Source organism: Uloborus diversus, chromosome 1 (genome assembly GCF_026930045.1).
Source record: "Uloborus diversus isolate 005 chromosome 1, Udiv.v.3.1, whole genome shotgun sequence".
NCBI lineage: Eukaryota > Metazoa > Arthropoda > Arachnida > Araneae > Uloboridae > Uloborus > Uloborus diversus.
The window spans coordinates 135,389,655-135,405,559 of NC_072731.1; the positions used below are offsets into that span (position 1 = coordinate 135,389,655).

General features: G+C 33.4%; 1 long non-coding RNA gene across 2 annotated transcripts in view; it reads left to right on the top strand.

The window, feature by feature from the left end:
• Positions 1-15,905, top strand: part of LOC129232260 (uncharacterized) — a 128,583-nt gene that overhangs the window by 50,020 nt on the left and 62,658 nt on the right. The window contains exons 2-3 of one of the 2 annotated variants that reach the window (XR_008581335.1): positions 5,198-5,416; positions 6,305-7,283. This is a non-coding gene — a long non-coding RNA (uncharacterized LOC129232260). Of the gene's footprint in view, positions 1-5,197; positions 5,417-6,304; positions 7,284-15,905 lie in introns of those variants that run through there. The other variant, XR_008581334.1, reaches the window with a different exon arrangement.

Genomic DNA, 15,905 nt, shown 5'->3' on the forward strand with positions numbered 1-15,905 from the left:
TAGTATTTACCCTTTTATTTATATTTTTTCTGACTTCTGTATTACCAGTGCTGTTTTTCCGTTACATCAGTTAGAATAAATATATAGTTAAAAATTTGTTTTGATTTTCAATCTGCCGAAAATTTCCCAGTAAAAAAGGGATTTTAGATTACTTATCTTCACATGGATATTCAAATGTCGAATCATATACACTTATTAATATGTTCCTCTTGTTGCATAAATAGACGTTGTAACATTTGGAAAAATATACATGTAGGGAACAGGTACGCACATGTGAACATGATATGTTTTATTAAGTTAACTTCAATCTTGAAAAATTCTCAAGTAAAGGACTTAGTTCAAGACCATTCCTACTTTTAGAGCAATGAACCATTTTATGAGGTAGCAACTTTGTTTTAGCAGGCGTCGTATGTAATTTTAGCAGTCTTTTTCTCCTTGAAACATACTTTAAAACTAACTATTGAGCTAAAATTAATTATTGCAAGCCATTATTTGAACATTCAAGTAAGTTTTTGGCAATGTTAAAATTCTTTTATTAAATTAAAAATTATCTTTTTTTTGCAAGTTACGTCCTAAGGTGTGGGGCACTTGTGAACACAACGTTTATAGGGGCACATGTGAACAGTTCCCACATTCCCTTTATAACATTAATATTAGTGCAGCATATTATAAGTGTTAAAATTGTGTAAATATTTATAATTATTTTTTTTTATTCAGATTGTAAATTTATTGTTACTTATTATTATTATTAAATATTTCTTTATTGTACTATTATTATTTTTGATTTCTTAACTAAATAGTTGTTTACTAAATACCTTACTTTTATTACTAAATAGTTGCTCTATAATTTAGTGTTATAATACTTACAGGTAATAAGAAGACACAAAATATTTTCATTTAGTTAAAAACTAAAGTTTAAAATCATTTTGAAATACATTATCAAACTCTGTATGAAGCTTAAAAGCAATATATAATTAGAATGATCTTTAAATATTGGAAAATTCTTTGTACTGTGTAGTCTTGTAAGTTTTTTCGTGTCTATCCAGTGATCAGAACATACTACGAGACTTTACAATTTGACAGTGAGCAGTAATGTATTTCTGAAAAAATATTTTCTTAATGACGCAATTACTATACAATTTAAACTGATGCAATATAGGTTACAATACCTTCAATGTTTTTGATAGTGTATATGTTTCAGAGTAAAGAGTTTTCATTTAAAATACAATGCTTATATTGCGTTTTTAATCCTGTTCATATGTACCCCCGTTCTGTTCTCTTGTACGCCTTTATAGGGGCACATGTGCACAATTGAAGACATTTTTTAGAAAATACCATAAAATAAAGAAATGTTTTTAAAAAAAATCTTTAAAAATTTTATGGCATAAAGAAAGGATTATTCAATCATGGGGTTTTTTTTTGCGCTGAGAAATTGATAATAATTTTTGAAAAATAAAAAAATGAAAATAAAATTTTTTACATGTGCCCCTTTTTCTAATACATACACTGTAAAAAATCTCGGAAAACTCTCTGAATATACAAAAAAGTTTTCCGTAATACACAGATTCGTACGCCCTCCGCAGTTTTCTGCTATAATCAAAAACGTTTCCCGTTTAGCAAGAAAGTAAGATTCGACGCATGCGCAGGTGACACGGCAATTTTATAGTCCAGCAGCAAATCTAAACTGAAACTTTCGAAAGCACGCAATGAAAACAACTGCTGACTCATGTATGCGAAGTAACACTCATCAAGGGGATTAGTAGAAGTTTTGTTCCTCGCATGAATTCACTGAAGATAATGTTAAAGTCTTATATTTTCTTGCTTATGTATCGTCATGAGATTGAATTTGAAGCTATGTCACTTATTTTTAAGTACGAAGTGCAAATTCTCGACGCATGCTCGCGGAAGGAATACAAACTGAAATTAAAAACCAAATAATTGCCGAGAGGACGCCATGTAACTTCATTGCGTCGCATAACTTGTGTAGGTAATTTTTCTTGGATACTTTTCTTCTTTCTACCAAATGGGTAATTTTTGTTGGCAGAATTTTATTCTGTCATAAAAATCATCGTTTTGGTGACCAAAGCCTGCAAAAGACCACCACCGACGAATAGGTAAGTCGCTTTGCAACTCTATTACTTTAAAGAGATTTAGTTCATATAAATCTCGTTAAAAAAAACTATTTTCTTCAGTATAATTTTTTTCATTGTGAACTATTGCAATTTGAAAATATTTTACATTACATAGAACACATATTTAAAGTGCAAGTGTGTCTAGTTTTATTCTGTAAAATTTATGAATTGAAGATTATAAAAAAATTTAAATAAGTGTTATTGTGTACTTTGTTTTTATGTGTCAATCTCAGTTAATATTTGGCTGAACATTTATGTATCAAGCATTATGAATTAAATGTTATAATATGCAAATTGTCAGGTTTGATAGTTCGTCTTTAAGGTTGCATGTTTTCATTCTCTTGTAAACAGTGTAGCTAGATTGTATGAAGTTAAAAAAAAAAAAAAACTATCTCTTGTAATTAGGAACATAGTGCTTCAGTATTATCTAAATGACGATATCTCTTTAAATATTTGCATTAGCGAAACGCTTTAAATTAGTTAAATGTGTATTAATTTATTTAACAAATAAATACATATATGTATTTAAAAGTATCTTCATTTTTTTCGTTTTACGAGCCTCAATTTTACCAAAAGAAAAAAAAAAAAAAAAAAAAAAAAGACTTAATAAAATAATTTTGTATTTTTACACCATATTAAAGTATTTGACTTATAATTTATATGATACTTTGATTTATAATTTATATGATACTTTGATTTATAATGTATATGATACTTTGATTTATAATGTATATGATGTTGCTTTTTCAAGGGGGGGGGGCGCTTCATAGCATTTTATGGGTGCACCATCACTCTTATGGTGGGGGGGGGGGTATTCTCGTATATATGAAATGGAATAATCATGTAATAGAGTTCAATGTTTTAATAAATAAAATATATAATGCATTTTGCGCACACTGTAAAAATAAAATCAGTAACCTATTTTGAGTAAGTATTTATATTTGTGATGAGCTGGAAAAAGGCAAGAACAGAAGAATCAACCCGAATGGTTCCAGCAGAGGGACTTGGTGTCATATTTAAATTCATCAATTTCTCTGTTGGTACTTTTCGGTACACTTTGTTCGTCAGAGAAATTGACTTGAGGTGAACGAATTCCGGAACGCAAAGGGTAGGCAAGTCCTGTCAAATTTTATCCAAAGATAAAAGCTATCAAGTTTGATACAAGATATGTTTTTAAATTCTGCATTAAAAATACAATATGTTGATAGTTTTGTCTTGAAAATATTGAGAGAAAAACTGAAGTTTAAGATTGTTTAACAAACAATCCCCACTTTTCAGAAGGTACCCCCACTCCAATTCCCCGACGATTTTGTGATTAGGAATGAAACTAGTAGATTATTTCATAATTTTTCAAAAATTTATAACTGTGCATATGTTATGCTGTTAACCATGCTATTTGTCATTAGAAATTCCAAAAAAAAAAAAAAAAAAAAAATCCACGAATGATTCTAAAATTGCTTGTATTATTGCTCTTAGATATGAAAGAATTGAAACTGATATGGTATGCAATACTATAATAAAGAATTATATTTTAGAAAAAATCACGGAAAAAGGATTCCGAAATTCTCGGAAACGTTTTTGAAAAGTGTTTGGAGAATTCCGAAATACTCGGAAACGTTTTCGAAACTTTCATGAACCACAGCTGCACAGAATACTCAGAAACATTTCTGGAAATTACGGAAAGAGGATTCCGAAATACTCAGAAACGTTTCTGAAAATTACGGAAAGAGGATTCCGAAATACTCAGACACGTTTCTGGACATTACAGAAAGAGGATTCCGAAATACTCAGAAACGTTTTCGAAAATTTCATGAACCGCAGCTGCACGATATACTCAGAAACGTTTCCGAATTTTTTTTACAGTGTATACATATAATTCGTCGTTCAATTTTTCAGCAGTATTCATTTCCACAGAATGAATCTCCATCGGTCGCCCGACTTTTTTGTTCTTTAGAAAGAACAAATTAATTCGTTTAACCCGTCTTTAAAGTTAAAAAAAAAAAGAAGAAAATCATACTTGAAAAGCTACTAAAAATAGCAGTAATAACATTTATTGAGAAAAAAAATCCGTTTTTATGCATTTATATACTGTAACATCAAAAGAGGAAAAATTATGTAATGGGGTTGTTTCCTTCAGTCAAAAGTACTACTTTTAGTCACTAAAATTGATAGAACAAGCAAAAAAAAAAAAAAAAAATTGAATTTTGACATCTGGAATTCAAATTATGTTTTTCGCTAACACGAGTGGGTGTGTATGTAGGCGTGTGTGTTTGTGTTTAGGCATGAGTGTTTGTATGTGTGTGTAGGTGTGTGTATGTATGCGTGTAGGTGTGTGTATGTATGCGTGTAGGTGTGTGTATGTATGCGTGTAGGTGTGTGTATGTATGCGTGTGTGTGTAGGATATGGACGCAACCTGGAGACTGTTTTTGCTAGAGGAGCAGCGTCGTGAGGCCGGTCGCCGGTGGTGCTGTAGAGGGAGGCGGGGGGGGGGGAAATTAAATCATAGGACATCAAAACAGTCAAATGAGAACAATAAGCAATGTGATTGCTCAAAAAAAAAAAAAAAAAAAAAAAGCATGGAGCGAGAAAAAACATTTATTTAATTTTTTAAAATGTCCGATTTTTCAAACAAACTGTGGTGTTTTTGACATCACAAATGTTGTACATTGGCCCATTTGTCTACCGCGTTTCCACGTTATGATAATCAAGAAGCGAATTAAATTTTGCGCTCTTATCTTGCTGTCAACCATATCGTTGCCGATACATGTGAGTAAAGAAGCGAATTAAATATTGTGATCTGTGAATGGCATTTCATCATTTGTGATGTAATCGCCAGAAGCCTAAACAATGAAAGCGCACCGATTAAAATATTTTTTTAAAAATATTAAACTTAGTCGAATTATTCAAAAAATGGTCAGGTCCTTCGTTTTTAAGCATGCTCTTACAGAAAAAAAATATTTTTACATTTTCGTGAACTACTCCATTGCATATGCAGATATGCGTTTACCTATAATACGTGCTCTAATCGCAACAGATTGTTATGTTGTAATCATTTTTTTTACAGGTTCCACGTTTTCTTCGATGAAAAAAAGGGAGAAATGGCAGCACCTGGGGAGCACACAAAGGGTGGCACGGGGGTCAAGAGACGACCCTCAACTCTTTGATTACGCGAGCAGCCTCGAGGTGAAGACCTCTACTTTCCCGAATGCTCACCGTGGCCCACTTTTCCGCTCTTTTCTTCCCTCGATGCTCGGAAAATGCATTTCGCCCTCAAGGATCTCTGGTGAGCGAAAGTGCGACTTGCTACATTCGTTTCACTCAATTCCTCTGCTTTAAGTGGGCACGATAATGCGAATTTGAATTTTATTTTCTCTATTAAGTTTGTTTAAGTAGCCTATTCAATTTTGGTTATTTATTGAACATTAAGAAGAGGTCTTCTCTTAAATTCAACTTCTCTCCCTCTTGTACCTGGTATCATGCTTCTTATAAATTTCTAGTAGGGCAACGGCACCAGTAACAGACATGCTTAAGATATCGCTCTCAAGTTACACCCAATTTTCTGAGTCTTTTAATTTACTTGAACTTTTAAAACTATTTTTCTCTCAACCAACTACATCTCACCTAACGCTCGGCTGCTTCTGGATCCTCTGATTCATTTAATTCTATTTTTATTTACTCAAGTTCGAAAAATAGTCCGACCCCCAGTAACGGGCACCGACAATTCTGATGATACCCAGTAACAAATAGGATGCAGAAAGGATGAGTGTAATGGATAGAACTCCTCTTTTCTCTTCAAAATGCACAAAAGTCCCTTATTTTTATATCGAAAACCTTATTTAACTCAAATGAACACGAAACACCCTCAGACCTCGTTGTGGCTGTCCCATAACCTTCCACGACTGCCTCGTAAATACCAACTGGCTCATAAAATTTACTCTGATAACACTAGATGGTTGCACCGTATTCATGAATCCAAGCAACATCAGTTTCACCCGCCTAAAATTCTTATTATTTAAATCCAAAGTTACGACTGTCTGTTACTGGTGCCATTACTGGTCCCTATGCTATTGCTGTGTGTTTCGTGAAGGAAAAACATTCTAAAGTAGTCCAATCTTTTACTAGCCGGACCCAGAATACATATAAATTTTAAATATACTTGAATTTTTTCTAGATACCATGGGAAAACATAGGAAAGAAAGAAAGAATACAAACCAAGAATCGTTTTCATTATTACTACATGCTTATTTTATCAATACGAAGTTTCCTCTCGTCTTTTGAAGAAAACAATCTTCGATCTTTTGACTCTAAATTTACAACAATCATTCTTTTTGCCGAATGATGGACAATAGTTGTTTTTGGAAGTTTTCAGGACATAGCTTTTTTATTTGTAACATTGAACGAACCGCGTATATTAGTTTCACTGGCCGTACGTTAGGCACTAGTGTTTTAAAGCTTAAAAACGTGAATAAAAATTCTAGTTTAGTGCACGTGATTCCTCCTCCCCTTTTGCATAATTCTCCTTCTAAGTGCAGGAAAAGAGCCTTTTTTTATGTTGTGTGTAAATTTTATTACCAAGTTGATTTACTAACTAAAATTCGACAAGTTAATCTTTTACGTTTTATATACATTTGTCTGCCATATAGTATACAGTTAAAAAATGTATATAAAATTATTCGAACGTGATCCTGACTGTCACGTTAGCGAGCAAAAATTGGTTTTGCACACGTCATGTAGTGCAGTTAAATTCTAAAAATACTCGTGAACTGAAAGATGTTTTTAAAGAATTTTTAAAACTTTTTTTTTCCATTAACTGTAAAGAGCCAGTTTCTACGCATCAGCCCGCCAACGCCCTAACGGAGTTATCCGGAACCTGATAACTTCAATGTATATTATTGTATGTTGTTTTCCTCATTATTAGAGAGAGATTTCTTCTTTTTCTCTTTCTTCGAAAAAGAGCCTTTTATTCCGAAAATCTCTTCTTTTCTATTAAAGCTGCTATCTTTTGAAAATAAAATGGACTAAATGCGTACCTACTATGAATATTTTTTGTGTAATGAATGGAAAAATTGAGTCTTTTGTGGTTTTCTTCCTCTATTATTATTATTTCTTTTAAGACTTAGTGTACGCTGAAAGTTTGTGATTACTGCTGAATAAAACAAATAAATTCTTGTGACAAACTAATTCTGAAGACTTCCAAGTGGAGATGAGATCCTTTTAACAGTGGGTAACAAAGCAGAAAGCTCCACAATAAAAGAAGGGTAGGACAGAGCAAACTGATTCATTAGGAAGCCCCCCCCCCCCTCCTCCCCCGACTGAAAGTAACATTAATAAGACATAACAGGCCATAGACGTCTTGAGGAAAGAAACCGTTAGGTCAGAAGAAATGATCACAACATCGGGAAAATGGGTTGAGGCCAGTTAGGTCTTACGTCTTACCCACACGCATCGCGCGCTACATCATCCTATTATTTAAAAACGATGGAAACTATCATCAGCCGAACGTTGTTAATGCCCCCACGATTGCTAATAGGGTCCTCCACCTACGAACGGAGGAAGAATAAAAAGAAACATCGGTTGAAATGAACGAAAAAAAAGAAAAAATGAATAATAATAAAGTGGAGAGCCAGCCACCCGTGTAGGCTTATAGTTCGCGTTTTAGGTGCTTATTAGTTCCGGATGGCCGTTGGCGGCGGATGCCATTTAACCCTGGATCTATGCTGGTGACCGTGAAATACGGCGGCTCGCTTGTGCGTGCTGGACTGTGCGGTGCACGCGTTCGATAGGGCACGGCTTGTTAGGCTGGCCGAAGGGAGGGGGGAATGTTTACGAAAGATCTCCGAATAATGTGGCGAAAGCATCTCTTCTCTCTCAGTCTCTGGCGACACTTCTCAGCTGACAGTCCACACTCGTTTAGGTGGTATTTGCATAGTCTGCGGCATCACTCCTTTGATTGTGCAATTGTCAGTTCCGCAGAGGCTCTTTGATCTTGCCGAAGATGTCTGTCTCACGGTGGAGGGAGAAGGTTCTGCCGAGGGCAATGAACGATGGGATATGCAACTGAATTAAGCTTTCAGTGTTGTCGCTTTGCGCCCCCCTCCTCCCCGTTAAAATATAGGAGGATAAAAAAAAGAAAACACTTGTTTAGAACCCAACTAACAAAGATGAGATCAATTTTCATTCGACGGCATCATCATTTTTTCAATTACCCAAAATCCATACTACATTGTGAAAAACGTCATGTCCTGCAATAGCAGTGGCGTAAGAAAATGGTTGGTTCCCGGACAGGGGCGTGCACAGGAGGGGGGGGGGAGAGAAGAGACGCCTGTTGGCCCGGGCCCGAGTCGGACGGGGGCCTGAGATTGCTAAAAAGAGGAGTGAAATCTATGCAGATTTCACTCCTCTTACCTTGCTGTAAGAGTAAGCAATATGGAAGGGGGGCCCGTAAAAGTCATTTGTGACGGGTCCCAAAATTTATGAGCACGCCCCTGTTCCTGGGTTTGGACCCTTTCCTTGAAGTTCAAAATTAAATTCTTCTGATGAAAATTAAAGTTACTTTCTTCTGCTCAAAAGATAATAAATTGTCATCAGCTAATCCATTTTATCTATTCATGACTTTTTATGCAATATTAAAATTAAATTCTGAGTCTGAGCACCAATCTTGAGGGGTTTATTGTCACGCCACTGTGAAATAGAAATAGAATAATAATATCAAAATGCAGCGGGGTGAGAGAACAACTTCAAGGCTCTAATTAGAGTTGAACTGGTTTCTCCCGCAAATTTAAAATAATTATGTGCCTTTTTAGACCTATTTTCCGCTTTTTCTTTTTAATGTGTTAAAAGAAAAAAAAAATCAATTTTTATTTACTATAGAAGCGGGTGACTATGATAGAGTTTTAGAACATTTCTGACTTAATTACTCAACATTCATTAGAAAAAAAAATGAAGTTGCGTTGTTATTATAGTTTAGGACCTTGGCTTTCGATTCCGACCCTGAAATATTAATTTGAACCCCTTCCAGAGCAGTTTTTCTTTATACTATTCTCACTCTCTCATTGCGAGTGAGAATGGTACAGCACATGTTTCTACGTTTTTATATAGGTTTTTGTGGTGTGTATCATACTCTACCTCTCTTATATTTTAACGGGAAAGTTGTAGATGTAGGGTCTGGTGGGGTAAAGTGGTCATAAAATCGTAGGTTTTCAACTTATGTGAATAATAGGTACAATAAATTCTTTAAACATTTAAACTTTTTTGTTTTATTTTACATTGCATTATTAAAGAACACAGTACATTGAGTTTTAGGAAAATAAATATTGATTTAAGTAGTTTTATAACACTTTCTTTTCCCTTTCTATTTATGACCACTTTACCCCATGGGGTGGGGGAAAGTGGTCATAGCGTGGGGTAAAGTGGTCATAGTTAAAAATAGATGTAAAACCATTATAAACAACCCTAATATTTGTATATTTCGGTTATTTTTATAGTTACAAGTATATGCACAAGCATATGTGTGTATACACGAGTATATACGTGTCTTGTAAACATTAGTAAACACGTTCATATATGAGTAGATACATGTATGCATCAGATACATGCACGTGCCTACTCAAGTATATACATGTATGCATCAGATACATGCACGTGCCTACTCAAGTATATACATGTATGCATCAGATACATACACGTGCCTACTCAAGTATATACATGTATACACGAGTATATAAGCATGTATACGTGATTACCTACTGGAGTATATACGTGTCTACACGAGTATATACGTGTCACGTGTACGTACGGGTATATACGCGTGTAAACGAATATCATATGCGTGTATGCACTTCTATTTCGAGTACATACGTGCATATCTGAGTTTATATGTGTACAGTAAACGTATACATGCATATAAAAGTGTACATACACACATAATCCGGGTATACACGAGTTAATTCGTGGATACATCCAGTACGTGTTTGGTACGTGTCTACTCACATATATATATATATATATATATATATATATATATATATATATATATATATATATATATATATATTGTGAAGCACGAGTATATATGTATGTACGTGCAAACACGATTATATATCTGTATAGACGTATATACGTACATTTACGTGTATACACCAGTACATGTATGTATACACGAGTATAATAGCTTATATACATGTGTGCCTGCAGAATGAGCAAAAGCTCTTGATCAAAAATCTAAGGAGTGTGAAAAGGGATGATAAGAAGCAAAGAATTATAAGGAACTTGCGTTCGCTGACGCGCTACATGCACACAAAGCCAGAAAATGATGGATGCAAACAAATCGCAATTTTGCTACACAAAGATGATTTTATCCAACATTTTAGTTTTTAAGAAATATTTAGAGCAGTTGTTAAAAGTTACGGCTTGTAGTAGCTCTAGTACAAGCATCGCAACAAAGACGCAGCGACAGATGAAACTTTTTCAAAAGTGTCGTTATTGCAACAGAGAATGCTTTGTGCGAGTATTACAGCTGCAGGCCGCAAATTTCATCAATCGCTTTAAAACTTTCTTGAGACCTAAAATGTTGTGTTAAATTTTCTTTGTGTAATATATGAATTTGTGACCTGTTTTGCATCCATTAGTTTCTGGCTTTGCGTGCATGTAGCGCGTCAGCATTGTGTTTGTGACCATATGTTCCTTATGTAATTCTTGCTTCTTATCCTCCCCTCTAACACATTTTAATAATTTGCTCAAAAGTTTAAACTCACCCTGTTTACTTGTGTGTCATATGCTTGTATGTAAGTATTTACTCGAGTACGTATGCGTATATTCGTGTCTACCTGAGTATATAAGTGTTTATACATATACGAGTATAAGCGAGTATATACGTGTATAGTCGAATGCATATCTGTATAGATTAAAAATACTTGCAAATACTCATATGCGTATTTATTGGTGCATTTATGTGAATACGTCTATATACGTCCGTACACGAGTATATGCGTATGCATATGCATATACTCGTAAATTTAACCCCGTTTACTGTAAAAACAATATATATTAAGTGAAATTACAATTTAATTTATATCTGCCTTATACTTAACGATTAAATGGCATTAGAAGAACAATATTTGTTAAGCCTAATATTATGACCACTTTACCCCATCTTACTTAAATTGATCTAAAAGATTATCTAAAAGAGATTCAGCTAACTGCTAATGAATAAGAGTTCTTGAGACATGTAGGAAGCTTCCTGTGCAGTCAATCTGTTCATAATTCTAACAAACAAAATTTCCCAAGGAAGTTAAAAGAGGTGTTTAGATTTTAAAACTTTTCATAATCACACAAAATGTTTTTTTTTTCACCAAATTAAATTTTGCCAGTTGTAAAATTTTGTATTCAAAATGTGGTTTCTAACTGCCCTACTCTATAATAAAAATTTTACATTCATTCGATCATTTATTTCCAAGCTATAGCCATTTATTTCACGAATGACCACTTTACCCCATTGACCACTTTCACCCACCAGACCCTAAGTTATGCTGAAAATTGAACTTTGGAGAGTCAGGTACATCATAAAATCGAGATAAAACAAAAGCTTTATTTTCTTCGTAATTTTTGAAGATGGATACCAAATCTTATATTTTTCAAGTCACTGCCAAAATTTACCTCGTTTCAACATTGTTAAAAGTTCAAACTCACTTGCATCTACACCCGTGATTTTTCCTGGGTACTTTTTCCCCTGATAACCCAAAGCAACCTCCAAAATTTCGACTAATTACTATACCACACTCACCCTGCAAATTGTTCACTTTACGCATTTGTAACTGTAGCAACATCAAAATATTTTATTTTTGAATGAAAATTTGAAGTAACTTTCTTTATGTAATATGAAAGCGAAAGGTACTTACGAAATTGTGATTCCTTCTGCACTTAAAGTCCACCAACATGAATTTCCGAGTTACCTACAAACACGTAGCACCAGTTGCTCACAACGAATAAAGTCACAATGACCAGGTTAATTGTCTTGCGGGCCGTTTTGACAGTGATAACAACTCTCTCATCACCAGAGAAGGTTGCACAATAGGTTCTATTGAAGCTGAGCCAGCCCCAGAACGCACTACGAACGCTTATTACGTCAAAACTGAGGTTTGTTTCATTCTCACCCTCACTGTTATTAAATACCTGTAAACATTCCGCTTCACAGATTTTCTGGCGAATCCCAGCCATGTAAATTTCTGAGCATCAAAGGACCTCTGTGCCAAATTTGGCAAAAATCTGACGTAAACTGTGGATTTTTATTAGGAACACACAAGCATTCATTTATATACATTATACCGCCAACAGTATTGGGACACTTTCAAATATTTATTTTTGTGGATTTAACGAGAAATAAGATACTAATTGTTCTGTAGCTTTTTTCACCTAAAAGGAATGCTCCAGTTGTCACTTTCCAATAAAGATTAAATAAGCCATGCATTTAGGGGATCAGCAACGAATTGAGAAAAACAAAAACGTTTTTCGATCATCCCTCATCGTAATTAGTCCGAAATAAGCTGTAAATTTCAAAAATTAGTTTATAATTATTGTGCTACTTTCGAGGAAGTATTACTGATATTAGGTATAAGCATTTCTTTCAAAACTATGAATTTTATCTGAAGGTTTTTGACTCTAAACCCTCAAAGTTTTCCATCAAACCTTAACTAACTTTCAGAAAACATGACAGCATACAAATTAAAAATAATACGAAAATTGGAAATTAAAACAGCGAAAAATCGATGAAACATGAAAGTTTGCAGTAATTAAGTTTTCACTGAGTATGCTCAAAAGATAGCATTTCATAACTTTCATAAATTTAAACCCAAGTAGATCCCCAGCTCATAATAAATTCCAGTTCAATATCTGGAAAATTCAGAAAGATATCAGCGATCTAATGAACCAAGTTTGAACAACTCTTGGATAGACGAGGAATTGTGAGGGATTGTTCGCAAATTATCTGTTTTTTTTTTTTTTTTTTTTTTTCATGAATCACACTGAAGCAAGCAAATGCTGCAAGTTTGCAAATGGTCCCTCACGATTCGTTGCTTATTCAAGAATTATTGAAATTCGGCTCCTTAGATCGCTAATATCTTTCTGAATTTTTAAGATATTGAATTAGAATTTTATTATGAGTTGGGAAATCTACTTGGGCTTTAAATGTTTCAGTTATAAAGTTATAAATTGCTATCTTTCGCGCATGCACAGGGGAAAATTAATTGCTTTAAACATTCAGTTTTCATAGAATTTTCAATATTTTAACTTAAAATTTTAGTATTATGCTTCTTTTGTATGCTGTTTGGAAAGGTTTGACGGAAAATGTTGCGTGTTATGAGCCAAAAATCATCAAAAAGAAAAAATTCATAGTTTTGAAGGAGAAATGCTTATATCTATATTATTAAATTGTATTTAGTAAGCTAACTAATTTCTAAAATTTATAGCTTATTCCCAGCAATTTACGAAGAGGCAGGATCAAGAAACATTTTAGTTTTCCTCATTTTGTTGCTGATCTTCTAAACGCATGGGTGATTTAATTTTTATTTGAAAATGACAATTTTAAAATACCTTTTATGTAAAAAAAAAGCTACCGAACAATTGGTCTCTCCTCGAAAAATCCGTAAAAGTATGAATGTTTGAAAGTGTCCCAATATTTTTGGTGATATAGTGTATACATAAATTACTAGGAATATTCTAATGAAACATTCCAATTAATAGTCAAAAAAAGTTCTCGTTTGTACCCTCACTTATAAATGTCAAAAACACCCATCATGCCTTGTAAAAGTTCATTTAAAGGCTTTTGAGCAGCAGATGTTCTGGCGCAACTTCTGAAGGATTGATGTGGGTTGCTTAATTGCTGTTTCACTTCACGGAATATGTTCATGGATGACGAATTCAACAATTGATGAACTACAATTATGAAAAAAGTATTTGAATTATTAAAAACTATCATTTTTTAACTTATCAAGAGTTTTTCAACAATAAATCAAGCGCAACATTTATTGTTTGGAATTACTAGGGTCAGGTGGGATGGAATGGGTAGTTTATAAATTTTTCGAGTTACAGAAAAGAAAAAAATATATATTTTTTTTGAATAAAAACCCTCATGCTATTAACATCAGTTTGGCTTTATTTTTCTTCAAGAAAAAACTGTATGGAAACAGTCAGTTTAGTGGCAGCCTTCTTGTAAGTTATATTGTAAAAATCAAAACTAACTGATATTGTTGAAACTTTGTTTTCAGGATTTTGTTTGAATTCAGATAGCATTCTACTACTGTTATTTTCATTAAAGGAAGTCTCCTTTGTCAACTGAAAAGATCAGAAAAGAAAAATTCCATAGATTTTAAGAAATAGGTTGAATTTTTTTAAGTGGGGTGGAAGGAGTATAATATTAGGCTTAATGACATAGACTGTGGAACTAACATTTTTTCTCATTAAAAGTTATTCTCTGAAGAAGATTGTTCATTTTATAAAGTTTTATAATTTTTTCTGGAGTCCTTATTTTATGGAGTTGTTTAGGTTACACTAAATCTGATTGGATGGAAAACAATCTTTAAAGAATGGTTCAAACCTTTCGCAAGGCATCTGAAAAGTCATGCAAGCCAGCTGACTTATGAAACTGTAAAGCATGCTATCGATAGTGAAATTATCATTTGCCTACTGCCTAATACGAGTCATACCATGCAATCACTAGACAACGCCAAAGCTCACTAAATAAATTGAAAACCAGTCTGATCAAACCCCCATTCCACTAAGCTTCTGTTGAAGTACAATATCTACAGGAGATTGGGTGCTAGTTGAAAACAGTGTTAAGAAATTATAAAAAAAAGTAGTTTATTGCTCAAGTTCTAGAACCTTTATATACTTGTGCTTATGTTGTAAAGATTCTTAAGAAGTCTTTGATGAAATATTTTTTCACCTTCCCCAATAAAGTGAAAATGGAGATTGAAGAAGAACAGATCATCAAAACCTAAGTCAGCCAATCCTCAGTAATCGTGGATATTTACCATTAATTGCAGTAAAATTACAGACTAATAGATTTTACCCTTATATTAATATATTTTGTGAAAAAATAATAAATAAATTCATGTTTTCACTTTGAAATTCAATTTAAAACAATACTACCCATTTCACCCCACCCCATGGGGTGGACTGGGCATAAAAACAGATTTTGAAATAATAGCTTTTTCACTAAATAATAAAATAATTTCAGTAATAATAACGATGGATATGTGAAATGTGTTGTTGAAATGTAAAAACTCAGTTAAGGTTTTTTATTTGTTGGATATCAAATTTGAATAGTTAAAGAATCATTTCAAAAATACCTGTTTTCATACCCGTTCCACAATACCTGACCCTAGCAATTATTTTTGCAATTTATTGGTGTGGAATATATAAGGCTAAAATTAATTTTACCAAAAGAGCATTACAAAGTAATCCGGAAACTAAGAGACGCAACATTTGCAAACTGGTTCACTTACGACTGGCATTTGATAAAGAAGGGAACGCATATAAACAACTTTTACTTTGCTAGAGACCATGCAATAATTTGTAGACTACGGATCGGCTATTACGTAATAAACGGCTTTCATCTCTTTTACAGTTTGTTTTGCATGCTCTAATTGTTAGTTCATTTCGAAACAAGATCTTCTTAGGACAGATGAGTTTAAAACATTAAAATGTGTAAATTCAGAACTTCTGGGGAATGGCGTTGGCTTTTAATAGGGAACAAAACGTGGCCAACGCATTTGTGT